This window comes from Enhydra lutris, unplaced genomic scaffold (assembly GCF_002288905.1).
Source record: "Enhydra lutris kenyoni isolate GAN:26980312 unplaced genomic scaffold, ASM228890v2 scaffoldscaffold40, whole genome shotgun sequence".
NCBI lineage: Eukaryota > Metazoa > Chordata > Mammalia > Carnivora > Mustelidae > Enhydra > Enhydra lutris.
Window position 1 is genome coordinate 4,353,548 of NW_019154124.1, and position 17,706 is coordinate 4,371,253.

A 17,706-nucleotide genomic window follows, 5' to 3' on the forward strand; every position below is an offset into this window, starting at 1 on the left:
ATATTCTGAATATGAATTAGCAAAGTAAAATGAAGGAACCAGATTATAAAAATCAAGTCCGGGTCAATGCTGGAGAAGACAGTTAAGCATTATGTGTGATGTATTAATTTAATACCCTGGAAAGAGAATTTTCAGTGAAAAGTGTATCTTTTTAACTATCGAAAACTTGGTATTTTATTTTTTTTAAAGTGGCATTTTATTTTTTTTTTAATTTATTTATTTGACAGAGATTGTAAGTAGGCAGAGAGGCAGGTAGGGGGAGGGGAGCAGGCTCCCCGCTGAGCAGAGAGCCCGACGCTGGGCTTGATCCCAGGACCCTGAGATCACGACCTGAGCTGAAGGCAGAGGCTTTAACCCACTGAGCCACCCAGGTGCCCTGAAAATTTGGTATTTTAGAACTCAATAATTACAGCCAGACCAGTGAGGGGTTTTTGTTTTTGTTTTTGTTTTTTTTAACTTTTAACTTATTTTTTAAACTTTGGGCTCTATTCTAATGTTCATATGAAGGTAATTCATTTGACGGTACTGCTCATATGAAGGTTCATATGAAGGGTATTGAGGAAGGAATAGGAAGAGGTTGACATCACAGGCCATGTGGACTTAAAGCTGTGGATTTTTGTACACTTAAAATTAACTGTTAATTATATTTGAACTTAAAAAGTTTGAAAAATGGGGCGCCTGGGTGGCTCAGTGGGTTGGGCCTCTGCCTTCAGCTCGGGTCATGGTCTTGGGATCCTGGGATCGAGTCTCACATCGGGCTCTCTGCTGGGCGGGGAGCCTGCTTCCCCCCTCTCTCTACCTGCCTCTACCTACTTGTGATCTCTCTCTGTCAAATAAATAAATGGAATCTTTTTTTTTTTTTAATTTTTTTTAAAAAGCTGTGATTTTGAAAGTATTTTCTGTATTTAGAGTTTGATTATTCATGCTCTTTATAGTCATTCTGTCTCACTGGCAGACCTTATTTTCTTGCTCATTCTGCTGCTACTGTGCATCAAGGAGGCATTGTGTACCAGAAAGCTATGAGCTACTTGGGGAAAAAGGTGCTTACAAGAACGGTATAATTATTGCAATGCCTGGGTGGCTCAGGTGGTTAAGTGTCTGCCTTCGGCTCAGGTCATGATCCCAGGGTCCTGGGATTGAGTCCCCTATTGGGCTCCATGCTCAGTAGGGAGTCTACTTCTCCCTCTGCCTGCTATGCCTGCGGCTCCCCTTGCTTATGTGCGCTCGCTCACGCTCTCTCTCTCTCTCTCTGACAGATAAATAAATAAAATTTAAAGAAAAACAGGGTAATTCTTAATCATAATAAACAGTCTTTGCCAAGGTGTGTGGGTAACTCCCTTGTGTTTAGTAGCTGTCGATGGCGAGATAGCTTCCCAACAAGCAGGTTAGGTTTGTTCCTTCTAAATCACAGACCTTACTGTCTAAGGTTTTGTGTCTCACAGGAGCCTTGATAGCATAGAATGGTTAAGATGGGAAAGACTCAAAATCTGTATTCCATTCAAACCATACAGAGCTGTTGTTTGAGAACAGGATAACTTCAAGAATTCAAGTAATGAGTGTTCATCTAGATCTCTAGGATATGAATCAACAAAGCAGTTAGGAACTTGTGTGGTTTTTTTTTTTTGACAGAATGTCTCAGATTTGGTATATATGAGAGAAACTAAAGAGTTGGCAGGTTTCAGAGCTGTTCAAATCCATTGGTTTCCAGACTTTGGGATTTCTTGAATGAATCAAATGATAATACAGATAATAAACATAGTTGCCAGTTTCAGTTCTTAAAATAGTGACAGTGTATGCAGCATTTGGTTTTAAATAGTTATTAATAGCAAATAAGAACATAGGATTTTTTTTTTTTAAAGATTTGTTTTGAGAGTGCAAGTGCAAGCAAGCGTTAGTGAGGCGAGGGTGGGGGGCAGGGCATGTAGGGACCAGCAAACTCCCTGCTGTGTCGGGTCCTAGGATCAGGCCCTAAGATCACTACCCCAGCTGAAGTCAGATGCTTAACCAACTGAGCCAACCAGGTGCCGCAGGACATATGATTTTAAAGATAATAAATTGTCTTTTTGAAAAGCTTGCCACATTGTTGTTCTCATTTTGCTGTGGAATAATGAAAAATATTCAGGATTCATTTTGGGCTATTTGGGACTCCTGTATCTCAGCTCCTGTTTTATGACAAGTCAGTCTTAGAAGTAAACAAATGTGTGTATTATATATGTATAATAGATTATTGTATTTCCAGCAGTCTAATTAGGGTAAATCCATGAATAACAGTCATTAAAACTTTGCAAAGAATCATTTCAAAGTATTACATACTACAAAGAAATGGTAACAAAAATAGGGTTACAATTTTGTGGGACTTTTACATAAGTGTTATCATAGAAATGAGTAGAGAGGAACACCTGGGTGGCTCAGTCAATTAAGCCTCGGACTCTTTGATTTTGGCTCAGGTGACAATCTCAGGGTTGTGAGATCAAGCCCTAAGTTGGGCTCTGCACAGGGTGCAGAGCCTGCTTAAGAATCTGCCTCTGCCCCTCCCTCCTCCTCTAAAAATAAATAAGCTTTAAAAAAAAAAATGGGTAAAGAAAAAATCGAATGGTTTCACTGTGTCTTTCTGGATTGTAGGCTTTATAGATGGATTTTCTGCAGCAGGCATGTATTACCAGAATTTTTTTTCCCCAAAGTTGTTATTGTTTGTAATGATACTGGAAAATGCTTGTACATTAACTAAAAACTAAGATACAAACTAAAACCAGTATGGTCTCAGCTTGTCCGAAACCTAACGCCCCATTCTCAGTCCTTTAACACCAGGTGTCCATTATGTCCCTAGTAATGTCCATTTTAACCCTTTTATTTCTTGGTCTGCCTGCCCTTGTCTTCATCATGACTACTACTACTTCATGCTTGGCATAGAGTGGGCAGTTGCCCTGAGTATTTGCCAAATAAATTATTACATATTTGATGATGTAGTGGCCTCTGTGCTGATCCTGGCTATAATCTTACTCCTTGAAATTTATGTGTCATCCTTCCAAGTGATTTTACTAAAATGTGAATCTGATCTTACTAGAAATGGTTTAATGGAGGAGTCCTTGCTCCTCAGGATGGCAAACAAGGCCCTGTGTTTAGCTCTGCCTCTTTTCCAAAGATTCAGTTGCACATTCTTTTGCTTCCACACCCGTATTACTACTGTTCTCTGCCCCCTCCCCCAAAAAGCTACTTTGTTTTTTCAGACCTTCATTTATATGTGATCATCTCTTCATGAAGTACTTTCTCCCTCTCTCTCCCCCATTGTGAAGGCATCCTTCAGTTCAAGTGTTTTTCCTCTATGAAGCTTTCTCTGGTGTTTTTTCCAAGCAGTCCATTGTTCTTTATAATTCCATGTACCTTTTATCCAGCACTACTACTGTACTTACTGTAGTTTGTTAGAAGTATAAGCTTGTTAGAATCCCCTCACCCCGTTAGAATGCGAACTCCAGAAAGGCAGTGTTTCACTTTGTCTCCCTGAGATAAATAGTGCTTGCATTAATACCCAGGATAGAGTAAATGCTCACGTAGATGTTTGGCTTATTACAACTCTTTCTTCCTTTGGTATAAATACAAATTGGCAAAACAGCTCCAAAACTTAGATTGTGAAGAGAAGGAAAGATTAGAGATGAATTTTTGTAGTTAAAAGTTAGGAGACCTAAAATTGCTAATGATTTGTGCCAAAGGGCAAAGACCTCTTACTCTTAAAAATAATAATAATAGGGGCGCCTGGGTGGCTCAGTGGGTTAAAGCCTCTGCCTTCGGCTCAGGTCATGATCCCAGTGTCCTGGGATCGAGCCCCGCATCGGGCTCTCTGCTCAGCGGGGAGCCTGCTTCCTCCTCTCTCTCTGCCTGCCTCTCTGCCTACTTGTGATCTCTGTCTGTCAAAAAAAAAAAAAAAACTTAAAAAAAAATAATAATAATTGGACATCTGTTGGTCTTAGGTAAAATAATCGGGTATAATTATCATGAAAGATTAACAATCCTAGGTCAGACATTCCTGGTACTACTCTCCACTGCAGGCAGGTAAAAGCCTCTCAAAACAGTGTTGTGTTGGGCAAGTTGAAAATTCTTCTCCATGTGTTAGGTTATTTGTCATGTTTAACCTACCTTTCCAGTGCATAGAAAAAGATAACTATAAAGGTACTTTAACTTAGAGAAGTTATCTTTCCTGTAGCGAACTTTTCTTAACAGTTCAACAACCCTCCATTAATAGGATGAAAGTTCAGGGCTAGATTCTGGCATTTTCTCTCCCCACCCCCACCCCCCAGATTTTATTTTTTGTCAGCATGCATGTGCAAGCAGGGGCAACAGCAGGCAGAGGAAGACACAGGTTTTCCCGCTAGGCAAGGAGCCTGATGCAGGACTTGATCCCAGGACCCTGGGATCATGACCTGATATGAAGGCAGATGCTAACTGAGCCACACAGGTGTCCCACCGAAAAACCACTTTTTAAAATTTGTTTCCCTTCTATGGGAATGTTAAAATGTTGCAAGTCGGTGGTTCCCAAGCCAGTTTGATCACTGTAATTATCTGGGAAGCTTATTAAACTATACATTCCTGAGCTCCACACCCAAACTTCCCCAGAACAAGATGTTAGGTGTCATCATTCATAATTTTCTTAGGGTGTAGCAATTCCTGAAGAACCATATGCTGAACTATTTAATGTGACCCAGGAATGCATTTTTGACAGACCTCAGGTACTTGTCATGCAGAGGTCTTTTTTTTTTTTTTTTTAAGATTTTATTTATTTGAGTGAGAGCGTGAGCAAGAGAGAGCACAAGCCGGGGGAGGGGGAGGGGGAGAGGCAGAAGGAGAAGCAGACTCTGCTGAGCAGGGAGCCTGATGTGGGGCTCAATCTCAGGACCCTGGGATCATGACCTGAGCTGAAGGCAGACACTTAACTGACTGAGCCACCCAGGTGCCCCAAGAGTTCTATTTAATAAACACTTAGATATGTCAAATAAAGTGTTTCACTAAAAGGTCTATACAGTGGCACCTGGGTGGCTCAGTGGGTTAAGCCTCTGCCTTTGGCTCAGGTCATGATCCCGGGGTCCTGGGATCGAGCCCCGAATCCAGCTCTCTGCTCAGCAGGGAGCCTGCTTCCCTTCCTCTCTCTCTGTCTGCCTCTCTTCCTGCTTGTGATCTCTCTCTGTCAAATAAATAAAAATCTTTAAAAAAATAAAATAAGAGGTCTATACAAACTTACAGTACAAAGAATTTTTTTCAGTTCTTTTTTGAAAATTGTTGCTGTAATATTAGACCTCTCCAATCTAAGAAGCTTGCAAGTACTGTTGTCATGAACCATTTCTTAAATTTTTCTCAATAACTTTATCAGAACAGCAACATAAATTTTTTTCAAAGAAATTTAGAATATTCTGACGGACTGAACTTTTTTCTCTAGATAAAAGCCAAGTATTCTTAGAGTCGAAATCAGTCTGTGTGCTTATTTAGGTTTTTTGGTGTTTTGTTGTTTTGGTTTCTTACGTGTGTTTAGGTTTTTGTGAAAAGGAAACCTATTTCTAAACTCCCCACATTTAATATATGAGCACCTTAAAAGGGGAGGAGCTTTTGGGGCACCTGGCTGTTTCTGTTGCTAGAGCATGCAACTCTGCATCTTGGGGTTGGTAGGTTCAAGCTCCACATTGAGTGTAGAGGTCATTTAAATGTAAAATCTTCTATGGGTGCCTGGGAGGTTCAGGCAGGTAAACTGCTACCTTCAGCTCAGGTCATGATCCCGGGGTCCTGGGATCAAGCCTTGAGTTGGGCTCCCTTCTCAGTGGGGAGCCTGCTTCTCCCTTTCCTCCCCACTCAAGCTGTCTGTCGCTATCTCCCTCCCGCTCAAATAAAATGTTTAAAAATAAAATCTTCTAAAAAAATTTTTTTTAAGGGGAGTGGGGGAGAGTGGCACGTATATGGCTCAGTTGGTGGAGGGTGTGACCCTTGGTCTCCAGGTTGTGAGTCAGAACTGCACTTCGGATGTAGAGAGTACTTTAAAAAATCTGAATGGGGGCAGGGAGGAGCTATCAGCTATTATGTAAAGATAGTGACATTTCCTCCTACAGCTATTACAAGGAATCAATTCTGAGATGTTTTAGACAGTGTGATTTTTTTTTTTAAGGTTTTTTTTGTTTATTTGACAGAGCACAAGCAGGGGGAGCAGCAAGGAGAGGAAGAAGGGGCTCGCTCCCCGGGCCCCAGGATCATGACCCATGCTGAAGGCGGACAACCAACTGGTTGAGCCACCTAGGCACCTCCTATACAGTGTGATCATTTAATTAAGGTTAATGTTTTCCCTTAAAGCTCAAACCAGTAACTTTAAATTCTGTGCAACTCAGTGGAAAGAAGCAGCACTTCATCTAATATTAGTAACTTATGAGTAGTAGATCTTAAGAAATGAAGGAATGAGCTAGGTCTTTAAGGATCCACTTCAACATAGAAAATTTGGTCATAATGCCAGTAAATCATGTAATTCCATGTGTTGGTATCCTTTTCACCAACCAGCTCTGAGTATAATTACACTTTGAGTATAATTACACTTTTTGTGTTGTAATGGAGGTAAAGTACTGGCCGAAGAGATTTAAGTTTCCTTTCTTAACAAACTGATAAAACACCTTTTTTTGTTTTTTAAAAACATAACCTGTCTCCTGGTTGCTGTGCCTTCTGCCTGAGAGACATCAGTTTGCTTATCTTAATAAGATCAGGTATGTTTGAGCTCCCACACCTTAGGTAAATAAGCATTGTTTTGAATTTTACATCACTTATAAAAGCTAAATACAAGGAACTACAGTTATTTCAGCAAGTCAGTAATACAGCCAAACCTAGGGAGATACATATGAAAAAAATACAGTAAATACAAAAAAGAAATCTTCCATCAAGTTGGCAATAAACATTGTGTGAGATACTGTTTCTGAGAATATGGACATGTCGTAGTCTGGAGTAACTTCTACCATGGTCACTGTATTATCCAGAAGATTAACCAGGGGAAAAAAATACAATTAATTTCCCTTAGATCAAAGTTAAGGTCAACCAGGTCTCTCCTGCTGATTCTGCCAAGCTAGTTGCTCCACTACGCTTCACTGGGTGCTAGGTAGGAACAGTGGGAATCTTGTTATCCATTCATATCCATCCATGTTATCCATTCATAGGCGTCACTGTTGAGATAATGAGGTATTTGGCTACCCTGAGAGTTGTGGTTACTCTATGATACCCTCATTTCATTGGATTTCTTTATTTTGACATTTGAAGCACTGGGCAGAAGTCACTAGTTTGGGGGACTTGGGTTATTTTTTTAAAGTTAAAGGATTGGGATTCTCCAAATTGGATAACAAAGTAGTCCACTCATTAGCTATGGGTTTTTTTTTAATGTGATAGGCAAAAGACAACACAATTGCATTTAAGGGTAACTGAATAAGATAAGGAATTGTGTAAGAAAGAAATTTTTTTTAAGGACTAGACTGTAACTCATCCTGCCTAATAAAGTCATGGCTGAAAGGATAAATGAGGTGTGGAATTTAGTCCTTCCAACATTCCACCGTGTTAATCATTCTTCCTGTTCAGAGAGGCAGCAAGGAGTAATTTGAGTGGCTGCGGTTATAAATAATGTGCTATATAAGCTCCCAAGGGCTGAGATAAGGGGGTTATGATTGTCAAAGAGAAGAACTTGGCCTTCATTCTTTTTTGTTTATCATTTGATGGTTTCTGTTGCCCCTAGAGAGTCATCTTAATTAAGGTCACTATTTCTAAAACCAGAGTTCACCAAGTGCCAAATACATGAACAAGAAAATACCCTATTAAACTTCTCTCAAACCACTGTATTTTTTTAAGACTTTATTTTTAAGTAATCTCTGCACCCAATATGGGGCTTGAACTCATAACCCCAAGATCAGAAGTTGCACATTCCACCAACTGAGCCATGCAGGCACCCCTCAAACACTACGTATCTTAAGAGAGCAGGGTTATCTGCAGGCTTGCTCCATTCAGCATGAGCTTAACAAGTACTAGTGGAGACTGGTTGAATTTAGGATCAACCTAAAATCCTCTAAGGTATCCAGTGTTAACTAATTACTCTCCCTCTTTATGCAAGCTTTAGTTTGCCTAAAAAGTGATTGACTTTTCTTCAAATAGCCACAGTGATTTGGGGGCAGTTCATTGTATCTTTGGATAGCTCTTTTAGGCTGTAGAACTGAATACAAGATCCTAAATTAATTCTGTGCCACAGAAACCTGAGTAAAATAAGGAATTGGGTGGGTAAGTGGCAAACAACATAGGTTATTAGGACATGTAGCTCACTCCATAAGTAAACTGAGAAACTTAACCAGGTTATTAGGGTTGTTGTTTGTTTTTGAACTATTGTGATTTTCAGATCTGTGGGAATATTTTCATAAAATAACTCTAGTTTTCATTATGTTAGCTTAGAATTGTAGTAGCAAGTTTTAGGACTTATTTGAGATGTGAGATAAAAACATGTAACAGATTATACATATATGATTGTAGCATTGTTTCAATAAACTTAAATCTTATTTTAAGTGATTTTTTTTTTTTTTTTTTAAATTTTATTTACTTGTCGGAGCAAGCACAAGCAGAGGGAGAAGCAGGCTCCCCACTGAGCAAGGAGCCTGATGAGGGACTCCATCTCAGGGCTCTTGGGACCTAGACCTGAGCCAAAGGAAGATGCTTAACCTAGTGAGCCATCCGGGCATCCCACTTGTAGTGATTTCTTATTTTAATCATTTTCTCTTTCTCCATAGTGTAGCAGGCATATATTTTATTTTATTTTATTTATTTATTTTTTTTTTTAAAGATTTTATTTATTTATTTGTCAGAGAGAGAGAGGGAGAGAGAGCAAGCACAGGCAGACAGAATGGCAGGCAGAGGCAGAGGGAGAAGCAGGCTCCCCGATGAGCAAGGAGCCCGATGTGGGACTCGATCCCAGGACGCTGGGATCATGACCCGAGCCGAAGGCAGCTGCTCAACCAACTGAGCCACCCAGGCGTCCCAACAGGCATATATTTTAATACATGCTGTATGAATTGGCCAAACAGAAGCATACAGTGATAATGTGAGATGCCAAGAAGTATTATGGTGAAGACCAAATTGAATTAAATATCTAGCCAGAACTTTTTAAGTTACTGTGATATATGTGCACACAACTAAAATTTACCCTTTTTCCCCCAGTAATGACTGGGAAAGAAATGGGCAAAATACAGGAAGCACAGCCTGGGAATTAAAGTTCCTTAAAAAAGTTGTGTGTGAGGGGGGGGTCCCCATGTGGCTGATACTGTGGCCTGAAAAGCCTAGAATACTTCCAGGGTGGCCTTATACCTGCCCACCCCCCCATCCCCCAAAAGTAGATCCCTGGACTAGAGAGAGCAATTAAAGGAAATACTTTGAACATAAGACTTGTAAAAACAATGCTGAAATGGCAACTGGTTTACCAGAGAGCCTGCTGTTCATCAAGGAATCAGTGAGTATGTAGAAAAGAGGGAAGCCAGCTTAGCCAGGAAGTCAGAATACAAATATTAAAAGAACTGGCTAGTGAATAGGCAAATAATTATATGTATCATGTCACAGCCAGTAGATGGAGTAATATGCCACCATTAAAATGAATTTACAACAGCATGTAAAAATTGTTTTGGTATATTTAAACTTTTAGGATAGAGCTTTAATACCGTTAGAGACACAGGAAGAAAAAGTAATTTAAAAATATATCACACCACAGCAAGCAAATACAGATGTATTTTAACTTTGACTTAGTGCACAGTTCTCTAGTAGTTTTACTTAATCTCACTTTCCTGTTGTTAAGTGATTGGTTATTTAGCAGCATTCCCTGAAATACCATGTTGGCAATACCCTTATTTTAAAGAGAAATGGAAACTACTAGGTTAAGTAATTCGTGTACCAAGGCCTGTACCATGTTCAGGATTCAAAAAGAATAAACTGATGGGATAAGTGACATTAATAAATGGAAGGAGATTTGCCTCCTTGCTAGGGAAAACAACCTTCAAAAGATGGCACTACTATGAAAGTTGTACTGCAGTGGAATCACAAATTACTGTAAACGCTTTTTTATTACTCGACACACTACTCGTAAAGTTAAACAAACATGGTCAAGATTTTGTTTTAAGATGAAGGACTCTTCAGTGAGGTGTAAGCTTTTTATAAAGCAGTTATCAAAGCTGTATTGGCCTTAAGGTTGGTCGTCCATGCATGTACATCCTAAATGCAGCTGCCCTGCTTGGGCAGCCTTTGACTCCTGCCAAAATTTAAAAACAGGGCTGTGTAAACTTAATCACATTCCTCAAAAAGAATTTAGTTTGTGAGACATAGTGTTTATTTTATTCATGATTTCACAACATAGACTGAGTAGGGAGTTTAAATTACAAAATACCCATTTTGCTCACAAAATCCCAAGCAGTTCTCGGTTTTTGCTTTTTTTTTTTTTTTTAAATTGCGATGAAACACATGAGCACAACCCCCTTAAATTTTAAAGTGCACTATATAGTACTGTTTCTCCTGCTCTTGTTTCTCATTCTCAGCTGCCTGGTCTTTCTAAAAGTTTCCTCCTTTAAGTCTTCTTACGCAGAACAATTTAGCAGTTGTGCACACTATCCAGCCTTAGCAAGTATATTCTTGCTTAGGATGTAGCAAATACCATCAGATGTTATGTGCTGCCGTGTAACACTTACCCTTAATGCAAAGCCTTACTCAAAAACCCTGAAGTTGCCTGTCACAGAGGGACACCCCTACAAAGGAGACACAGTGTCTGTCTCACATCTTTGGGGAATGTCTCACTGAGTTAAACCAATAGATTTTGCCAGGTATTTGGCAAGGTGTGACTGTAAGACCAAATAGGCTTTTTGTTGTTGTTTCAACATTTTGATTCAAGTCCTGGGCCTGCAAAGGCTCCGTTTGCTTGCTAACAGGGCTTTTCCAACAGCAGCACTTCCCTCAACTTGGACCCTTAGTATTAACAAAGGTAAAAAAGAATTGTAAATTTTAGGGGCTCCTGGGTGGCTCAGCATTGGGTGTCTGCCTTTGGCTCAGGTTATGATCCCAGGGTTCTGGGTTGGAGCCCCTGCTCGGCGGGAAGCCTGCTTCTCCCTCTTCTACTTCCCCTGCTTGTGTTCCCCCTCTGTCAAATAAATAAATTTTTTTTAAAAAAAGAATTTTAGGGGCGCCTGGGTGGCTCAGTGGGTTGATGCTTCTGCCTTCGGCTTGGGTCGTGATCTCGGGGTCCTGGGACCGGGCCCCGCATCGGGCTCTCTGCTCGGCGGGGAGCCTGCTTCCCCCCTCTCTCTCTGCCTGCCTCTGACTACTTGTGATTTCTGTCTGTCAAATAAATAAAAATAAATCTTTTTTTAAAAAAAAAGAATTTTAAATTTTGATCATAAACAGGTGGAGAACTTAGACTGGTTTAATAAACTTGGAATACATTATATCTGAGCCTGAACATCTTAAATAACAAAGTCTTTGTGAAACAGGTTTTTCTACAGAAAGGTCACAGTTTCCATCTAACACATTTCATTTGGCTGTGTTACTTTATATATAGTAAAACTTTTGCAGGACGCCTGGGTGGCTTTTTTGATTGGGCGTCTGCCTTTGGCTCAGGTCATGATCCCAGACTCCTGAGATCATCCGGCTTCAGGCTCCTTGCTTAGAGGGGAGCTTCCTTCTTCCTCTGCCTGTTAGTGCTCATGCTCTTGCTCTCTGACAAATCAATGGATAAAAATCTTTTTAAAAAAGATTCTCATTTTCGGGCGCCTGGGTGGCTCAGTGGGTTCAAGCCGCTGCCTTTGGCTCAGGTCATGATCTCAGGGTCCTGGGATCGAGTCCCGCATAGGGCTCTCTGCTCAGCAGGGAGCCTGCTTCCCTCTCTCTCTCTCTGCCTGCCTCTCTGTCTACTTGTGATCTCTCTCTCTGTCAAATAAATAAATAATCTTAAAAAAAAAAAAGATTCTCATTTTCGTACAGTTTATTCAGTTTTCTGCCTACCTCTATAGGTATTTTCCATTTGATTCGACAATCTACAGGGTGCCAGGATAACCTTGGGATCGACCACAGAAATAATTCCAAGCAAACATGATGTATTTGCCGCTAAGCATGGTTTTTTTTGTTTAAGATTTATTTATTTGACAGAGAACAAATGGGGTTTGGGGGTGGTGGGCAGGGGGAGAAGCAGGCTCCCTGCTGAGCAAGGAGCCTAATGCAGGGCTCCATCCCAGGACCCTGGAATCAGGACCCTTAACCAACTGAGCCATTTAGGCATCCCTGGGATCCACATTTTATTTTATTTATTTATTTTTTTAAGATTTTATTTATTTATTTGACAGAGATGCAGGCAGAGAGAGGAGGAAGCAGGCTCCCCGCGGAGCAGAGAGCCCTATGCGGGGCTCGATCCCAGGACTCTGGGATCATGACCTGAGCTGAAGACAGAGGCTACAACCCACTGAACCACACAGGCACCCTGGGATCCACATTTTAAAAACCACTGGCTTATGGGGCGCGAGCTGACAAAATCTTTAAAAAAAAAAAAAAAATGTGCGTTCTGAGTCAGCCTGCATCAGAATTACCTGGTGTCTGTATAGAGTTCAGATTCTTGACAAACCAAGTCAAAACTAGATCATTTCTGTATTTTGAAAAGGCAACTATAATAAAAAGAAATGTCCCCTTTTTGAGATCCTGGAACTGCAGTGAAGATATTGTTCTCTTTGAAAATTATCTATTAATGAAGAATACCATAATATTAATGGGATGTTATGAAACCCAAATGAGTATTTTAACAAGCTTTTAGGAATGCAGAAAAATAGGGCACTGCATAAACAGTTGCAAAGAGGAGTATATTTGAGCAGTCATGGATTTGGTGGGTGAGGGGGGCTTTTATTTTTTTTATTTTTAGATTTTTTTTTTAAGATTTTATTTATTTGACAGAGATCACAAGTAGGCAGAGAGGCAGGTAGAGACAGAGGGGAAAGCAGGCTCCCCGCTGAGCAGAGAGCCTGATGTGGGGCTCGATCCCAGGATCCTGAGATCATGACCTGAGCCGAAGGCAGAGGCTTAAACCACTGAGCCACCCAGGCGCCCAAGCGAGGGGGGCTTTTAATTTACAGTGCAATCCTACAGGGAAAGGAGGGGGAGAAAATGCTGTTGAGCTCACAGAGAATTGCATCATGTCCAAGATTTGATGGATAGTCTCTGTCTGTATTCCTGTTGAACAGGAAACCTAGTCATTAAAAGTAACTTGACCTAAAGATAGTTGTAGGAGGTGAGAGAACAAAACACCTCTCTCAAATATTGTCAAGGAAGGGGATTGGCTGGGCCAGATGAGTTAAGGGGATTAACGATCATCAAGACAATGTTTATGTAAAAGGAAGTTACCTCTGTGCATAGTAGGTTCACCGTAAACGGATACTGCAGTCAAAATGACCATTTGTTGATAGACTTAAAAATATTTTCAGCAAGTTAACGTTATTTTGTGACTCCATCCATAACTGAGAAATAGTCAAGGGTAATCCAGGAACAAAACCCAGGTTTCTTTGTCCATTAAAGAGCAGCTTTAAACAGTGACAGATTAGAATCCTTTCTATGGTGGTTTTGTGGAACCAAATTATTTGCACTGAGAAACCACCATGTATTTCCCAGTAGAGAAAAGGAAAATAAGGGGAAAAGAACAGGACCACGCTGGTTTCCGTAGTAGTAGTCCATTGAAGAAAGTACTTTTCCCCAAAACATTCCTAACTGGCCAAGGCTGTAAGCTTCATTTTTTTTTTTTTTTTCCCCAAGATCCCAAAAGATAAAGGACCTTTACAGAAGTTACTTCCAGAGATCGTTGCCTTGCCCCCAACTACATAGGTTTTCAGTTTTGTGCCAGGGGCCTTTTGACAGCAACTTTAAGATTCTCTTCTCAGGATGTTTTACATGTGTATTACATACTGCACATACAACTCCCATCTACAGACATCTAGTTAAGCGTCACGTGCCGGTTATTAAAATTGGGAGAGACAACTAAGTTAATGAGGACTGTAACTAGTGATATTTGAGGGCCCTGTTCAGTTTGGGGGTATTGTGTGTTACTCTAGCTTCTGGCTGGAGTGACCCCTTCTCTAAACCGAGAAATGAGCACACTTAAAAGTGGCTGAGGTGAGAAGCCAGTGAGAAATTTTCTTTGATAAGAAACAGACACGCTTCCAACATGCTGACCTGCCAATAGGAAAGAGGGGTTCCATAACCCAGTTCTGACCTTTTGGGGAGATAGCCCCTGACACTGCGTACAATACATAACTGGCTTACCGTGCCTGTGGACACACCTGAGAATCCCCTTTAAGGGCCCACCACCCACTTTACAGGACGAAAACCCTTCCTTGAGACCTCTAGCTCTCGGTGGTCATTTGTTCTCGTGACTTCTACCAAGCCGTCCAGACATTCGCCCCGCGTCTGGAGAGCGAGCCGTGGGTGGCTGCCAGCAGATGCAAACTCGTGGCTTGGCCGCCGGCCCGAGCGAGTCCGGACCCGGCGTTTGTATCGCGGCAGAAAGCTTGGCCCTCGCGGTTAAGGGTGTAGCCCCGGCCGCTTCCTGCGTCACAGGGGCGCCGCCCTCCCGGTGGGGGAGGGGCAGGCGGGCCAAGTCCGCCCGCGCCTAACCCTAACCCTCGTCCCGCGGGAAAGTGGCTCTGTCTTCCCCCGGGATGGGGGGGGAGCTCGGGCGGCCCAGCGTGCCTATGGCGGTACAGCAGGAACTGAGGAGGGAAAAGACGGGCCGGGGCACTTCCGGCGCGGCCGAGAGCCCTGGTGGTGCTGGCCTGGGTTTGCCAGCTTGGCTTCCGCCCAGCGCTGTCTGCGGCCCCTAGGGTCCAGGGCTCTAGCTTTTTCGGTATTGAAGGTCTTAAATGACTCCCTTTCTTTTATCCGGTCTATCCATCGCTTTCTCCAAAAAAAAAAAAAGTATCGCCTCTTCGGCTTCCCCGCGCCGTGACGCACTCCGCTCAGACCGTGAGCCCGGTGCAGCCGCCATCTTCCGGAAATGCTGGTAACGGCCGGCGCGGCTATTGTCCTCTGTACGGAGAGGAAAGGACGGTTCCGTCCGTGTTCCTGATACGCTGCTGGGAAGGGCGGGAGCAAGAGTGACCCTGCGGTGAGACTCACGTGTATTTGAATTCCGACTCCCCCACCCCCCACCCTTCCTCCATCGGCCTTGCTCCACGTTGAAAAATGACGGTCTCTGAGCCTCATTTGTTGATGGGTCAAATGAGGTGATGCATGCAAAGCGCTTAGAACAGTGTCTGGCATAAAAGGGAAAGCTATGAGGGTTTATTGAGCACCTGTTTCCTTATGCCATGTTCCTTGTCCTAGGCATGTAAAGTGCTTTTGATTGTTCATTCCCATGGAATGGCCTTCCAGTACCTGAAAGAGCTGATGTCTGACAAAGCTCCTTAGTTTGCTTGCTTGCCGTCTCCCGCGCAGCCCTTGATGCTCCCAGCTCCTAAAACAGTTTCTTTAGTTGTCTTCCCCGTTTGCAGCGCTTTGTATTGGATGAATATTCTGTAGCGACAGTGGACAAGCCTAGGTTTGGTGTGATTTTAGCATGGCATGAATTAAGAGGTAGACTAGCTTTTTCCCAGGTACATTTTAGGCAGCTGCCTTATAGCAGGCCATATTGCTTTCCTACACTTGATCCCTTACCATTTGGAGGTAAGTATAGATTGGGGGGGGGTCTTAAAAGAACGAGAGAGAGATGCTAGATAATTTTGGTGATAACTTATAAAAGAATACAAATTAAGCATATAAAAGATTATTATCCCTACCAAAAAATGGACGAACTCCATGAACTTGTAGCAGACTCTGGTGATTCACTGAGTCTTCAGATGTTGAGGAATAACTAAAACTCTTCCCTTCCAGGTTGAGTTGCTAACTTAAGTTTCTGGTGGATTTCTGTTGTCCCTACAGGACTCTTAAGTCTTAGCCTCTAAGTCTTTGCCCCTTCGAACATTAAGCATCCATAACTCAGACCGCATAATGCCTTCAAACAGCACAGTTCCCACTGTGGAGTGAAATGACCCTATTCCTACATGGGTTGATGAGTTGGAAGTTCCTTACACTTTAGAGTAATTAACTTGTATGTAAGTTACACTACAATAACAAAAAACCAAAGTGGAATATTTAATGATATGGAAATACAAGCAGTGTGTAGTTTAATGAAATTACATGTACAGTGTAATTTTTGCAGAAATATGTGTATGTATATGATCAGAATATTAATATCTTCTTTAAAAGCTCTTTATTTTTTTTAAGATTTTATTTATTTGACAGATATCACAAATAGGCACAGAGGTAGGCAAAGAGAGAGGAGGAAGCAGGCTCCCTGCCGAGCAGAGAGCCGGATGTGGGGCTCCATCCCAGGACCCTGAGATCACGACCCGAGCCAAAGGCAGAGGCTTTAACCCACTGAGCCACCCAGGCGCCCTTTAAAAGCTCTTTTTAAGAGTTCTCTGGTGATGTACTTTTCTTGTAATAGTGTAAAGTAAAAGTTCTTTTGTAAACTTAGGAAGATGGATTATGAGAGATGGATGTCTTTATAAAGGATGGATGTTCATTCTGTTAGCTAACTCAATTTTCAAAGAAAATGTCAGTTTGATAAATCAAGAAATATAAATATTTAGAAATCTGGAATTACTGCTAAAAGATGATGCCTTTCCAGTTTGAGGTTGGAGATGGGGACTTAACTACTTTTCATTTTAAGCTCTTAGATATGGGTGGAGTTATATTCTTTATAAAATATATGCATGTTTTACTTTGCTAAATTTAAAAGGTTAAAAATTACACTGAGGTATATTTTAAGAATTTCATGTAGGTTAACCTGTTCTTTCCAAGTTTATTCTTTGCCTTCTTCGCAAGGCAGTCAGAGCAGACAAATTAAACTAGCTGAAAGGTACTTTGAATAACAGTATCGAGTAGAAACACATTATGAATTGCTTAATATAAAGCATGAGGGCTTTTTTTTTTTTTAAATAATTGAGGGAATGAAAACACAGCTTCTTAATTAGCATGAACTGCGTCATACTCTTTGGGATGGTCTTTTGGCTTGAATCCAGCTGATTATCTATCTTGTAGCCCTGTGGGAACCGCATTATTAAAAGTTTCAAAGTCACAGCTTTTGTATTTGGCGCCCTCTAGTGTATTATTCTAAATAACAAAAGCCAGATTACCCTTGCTAAACTGTTAGCCGGAAGGTAAAATGTGAATTTCAATTTCCCCTGGGCATCTGGCCAGCTCAGTCAGTAGAGCTTGTGATTCTTAGTCTCAGGGTGATGACTTGGAGCCCCGTGTTGGATGTAAAGATTACTTTAAAAATAAAATAAAATACATTTGATCCTACCTTCCCAGTGTGATTGATCTTGGGTTTTTGCGACATCCAAAGAGATACACCCTTCTCTGTACCTACACATTATTTCCCAGCCATGACGCTCTTAACTAGCCTGTGACCCTGCACCAGTAGCTTAATCTCCCGACTTCAGTTTCCTCATCTATAAAATATGAATGACAATCACAAGAGCTGTGTAGGGTTCCTCAGCACTAAGTGAGCCATTACATGTAATGTGGATACCTTGTACATAGTAGAAGCTCAATAATTGCTAGCTTTAAAAATACACATAAATAGACCCAGCCAATACTAAACATGTTGGAGAGGGT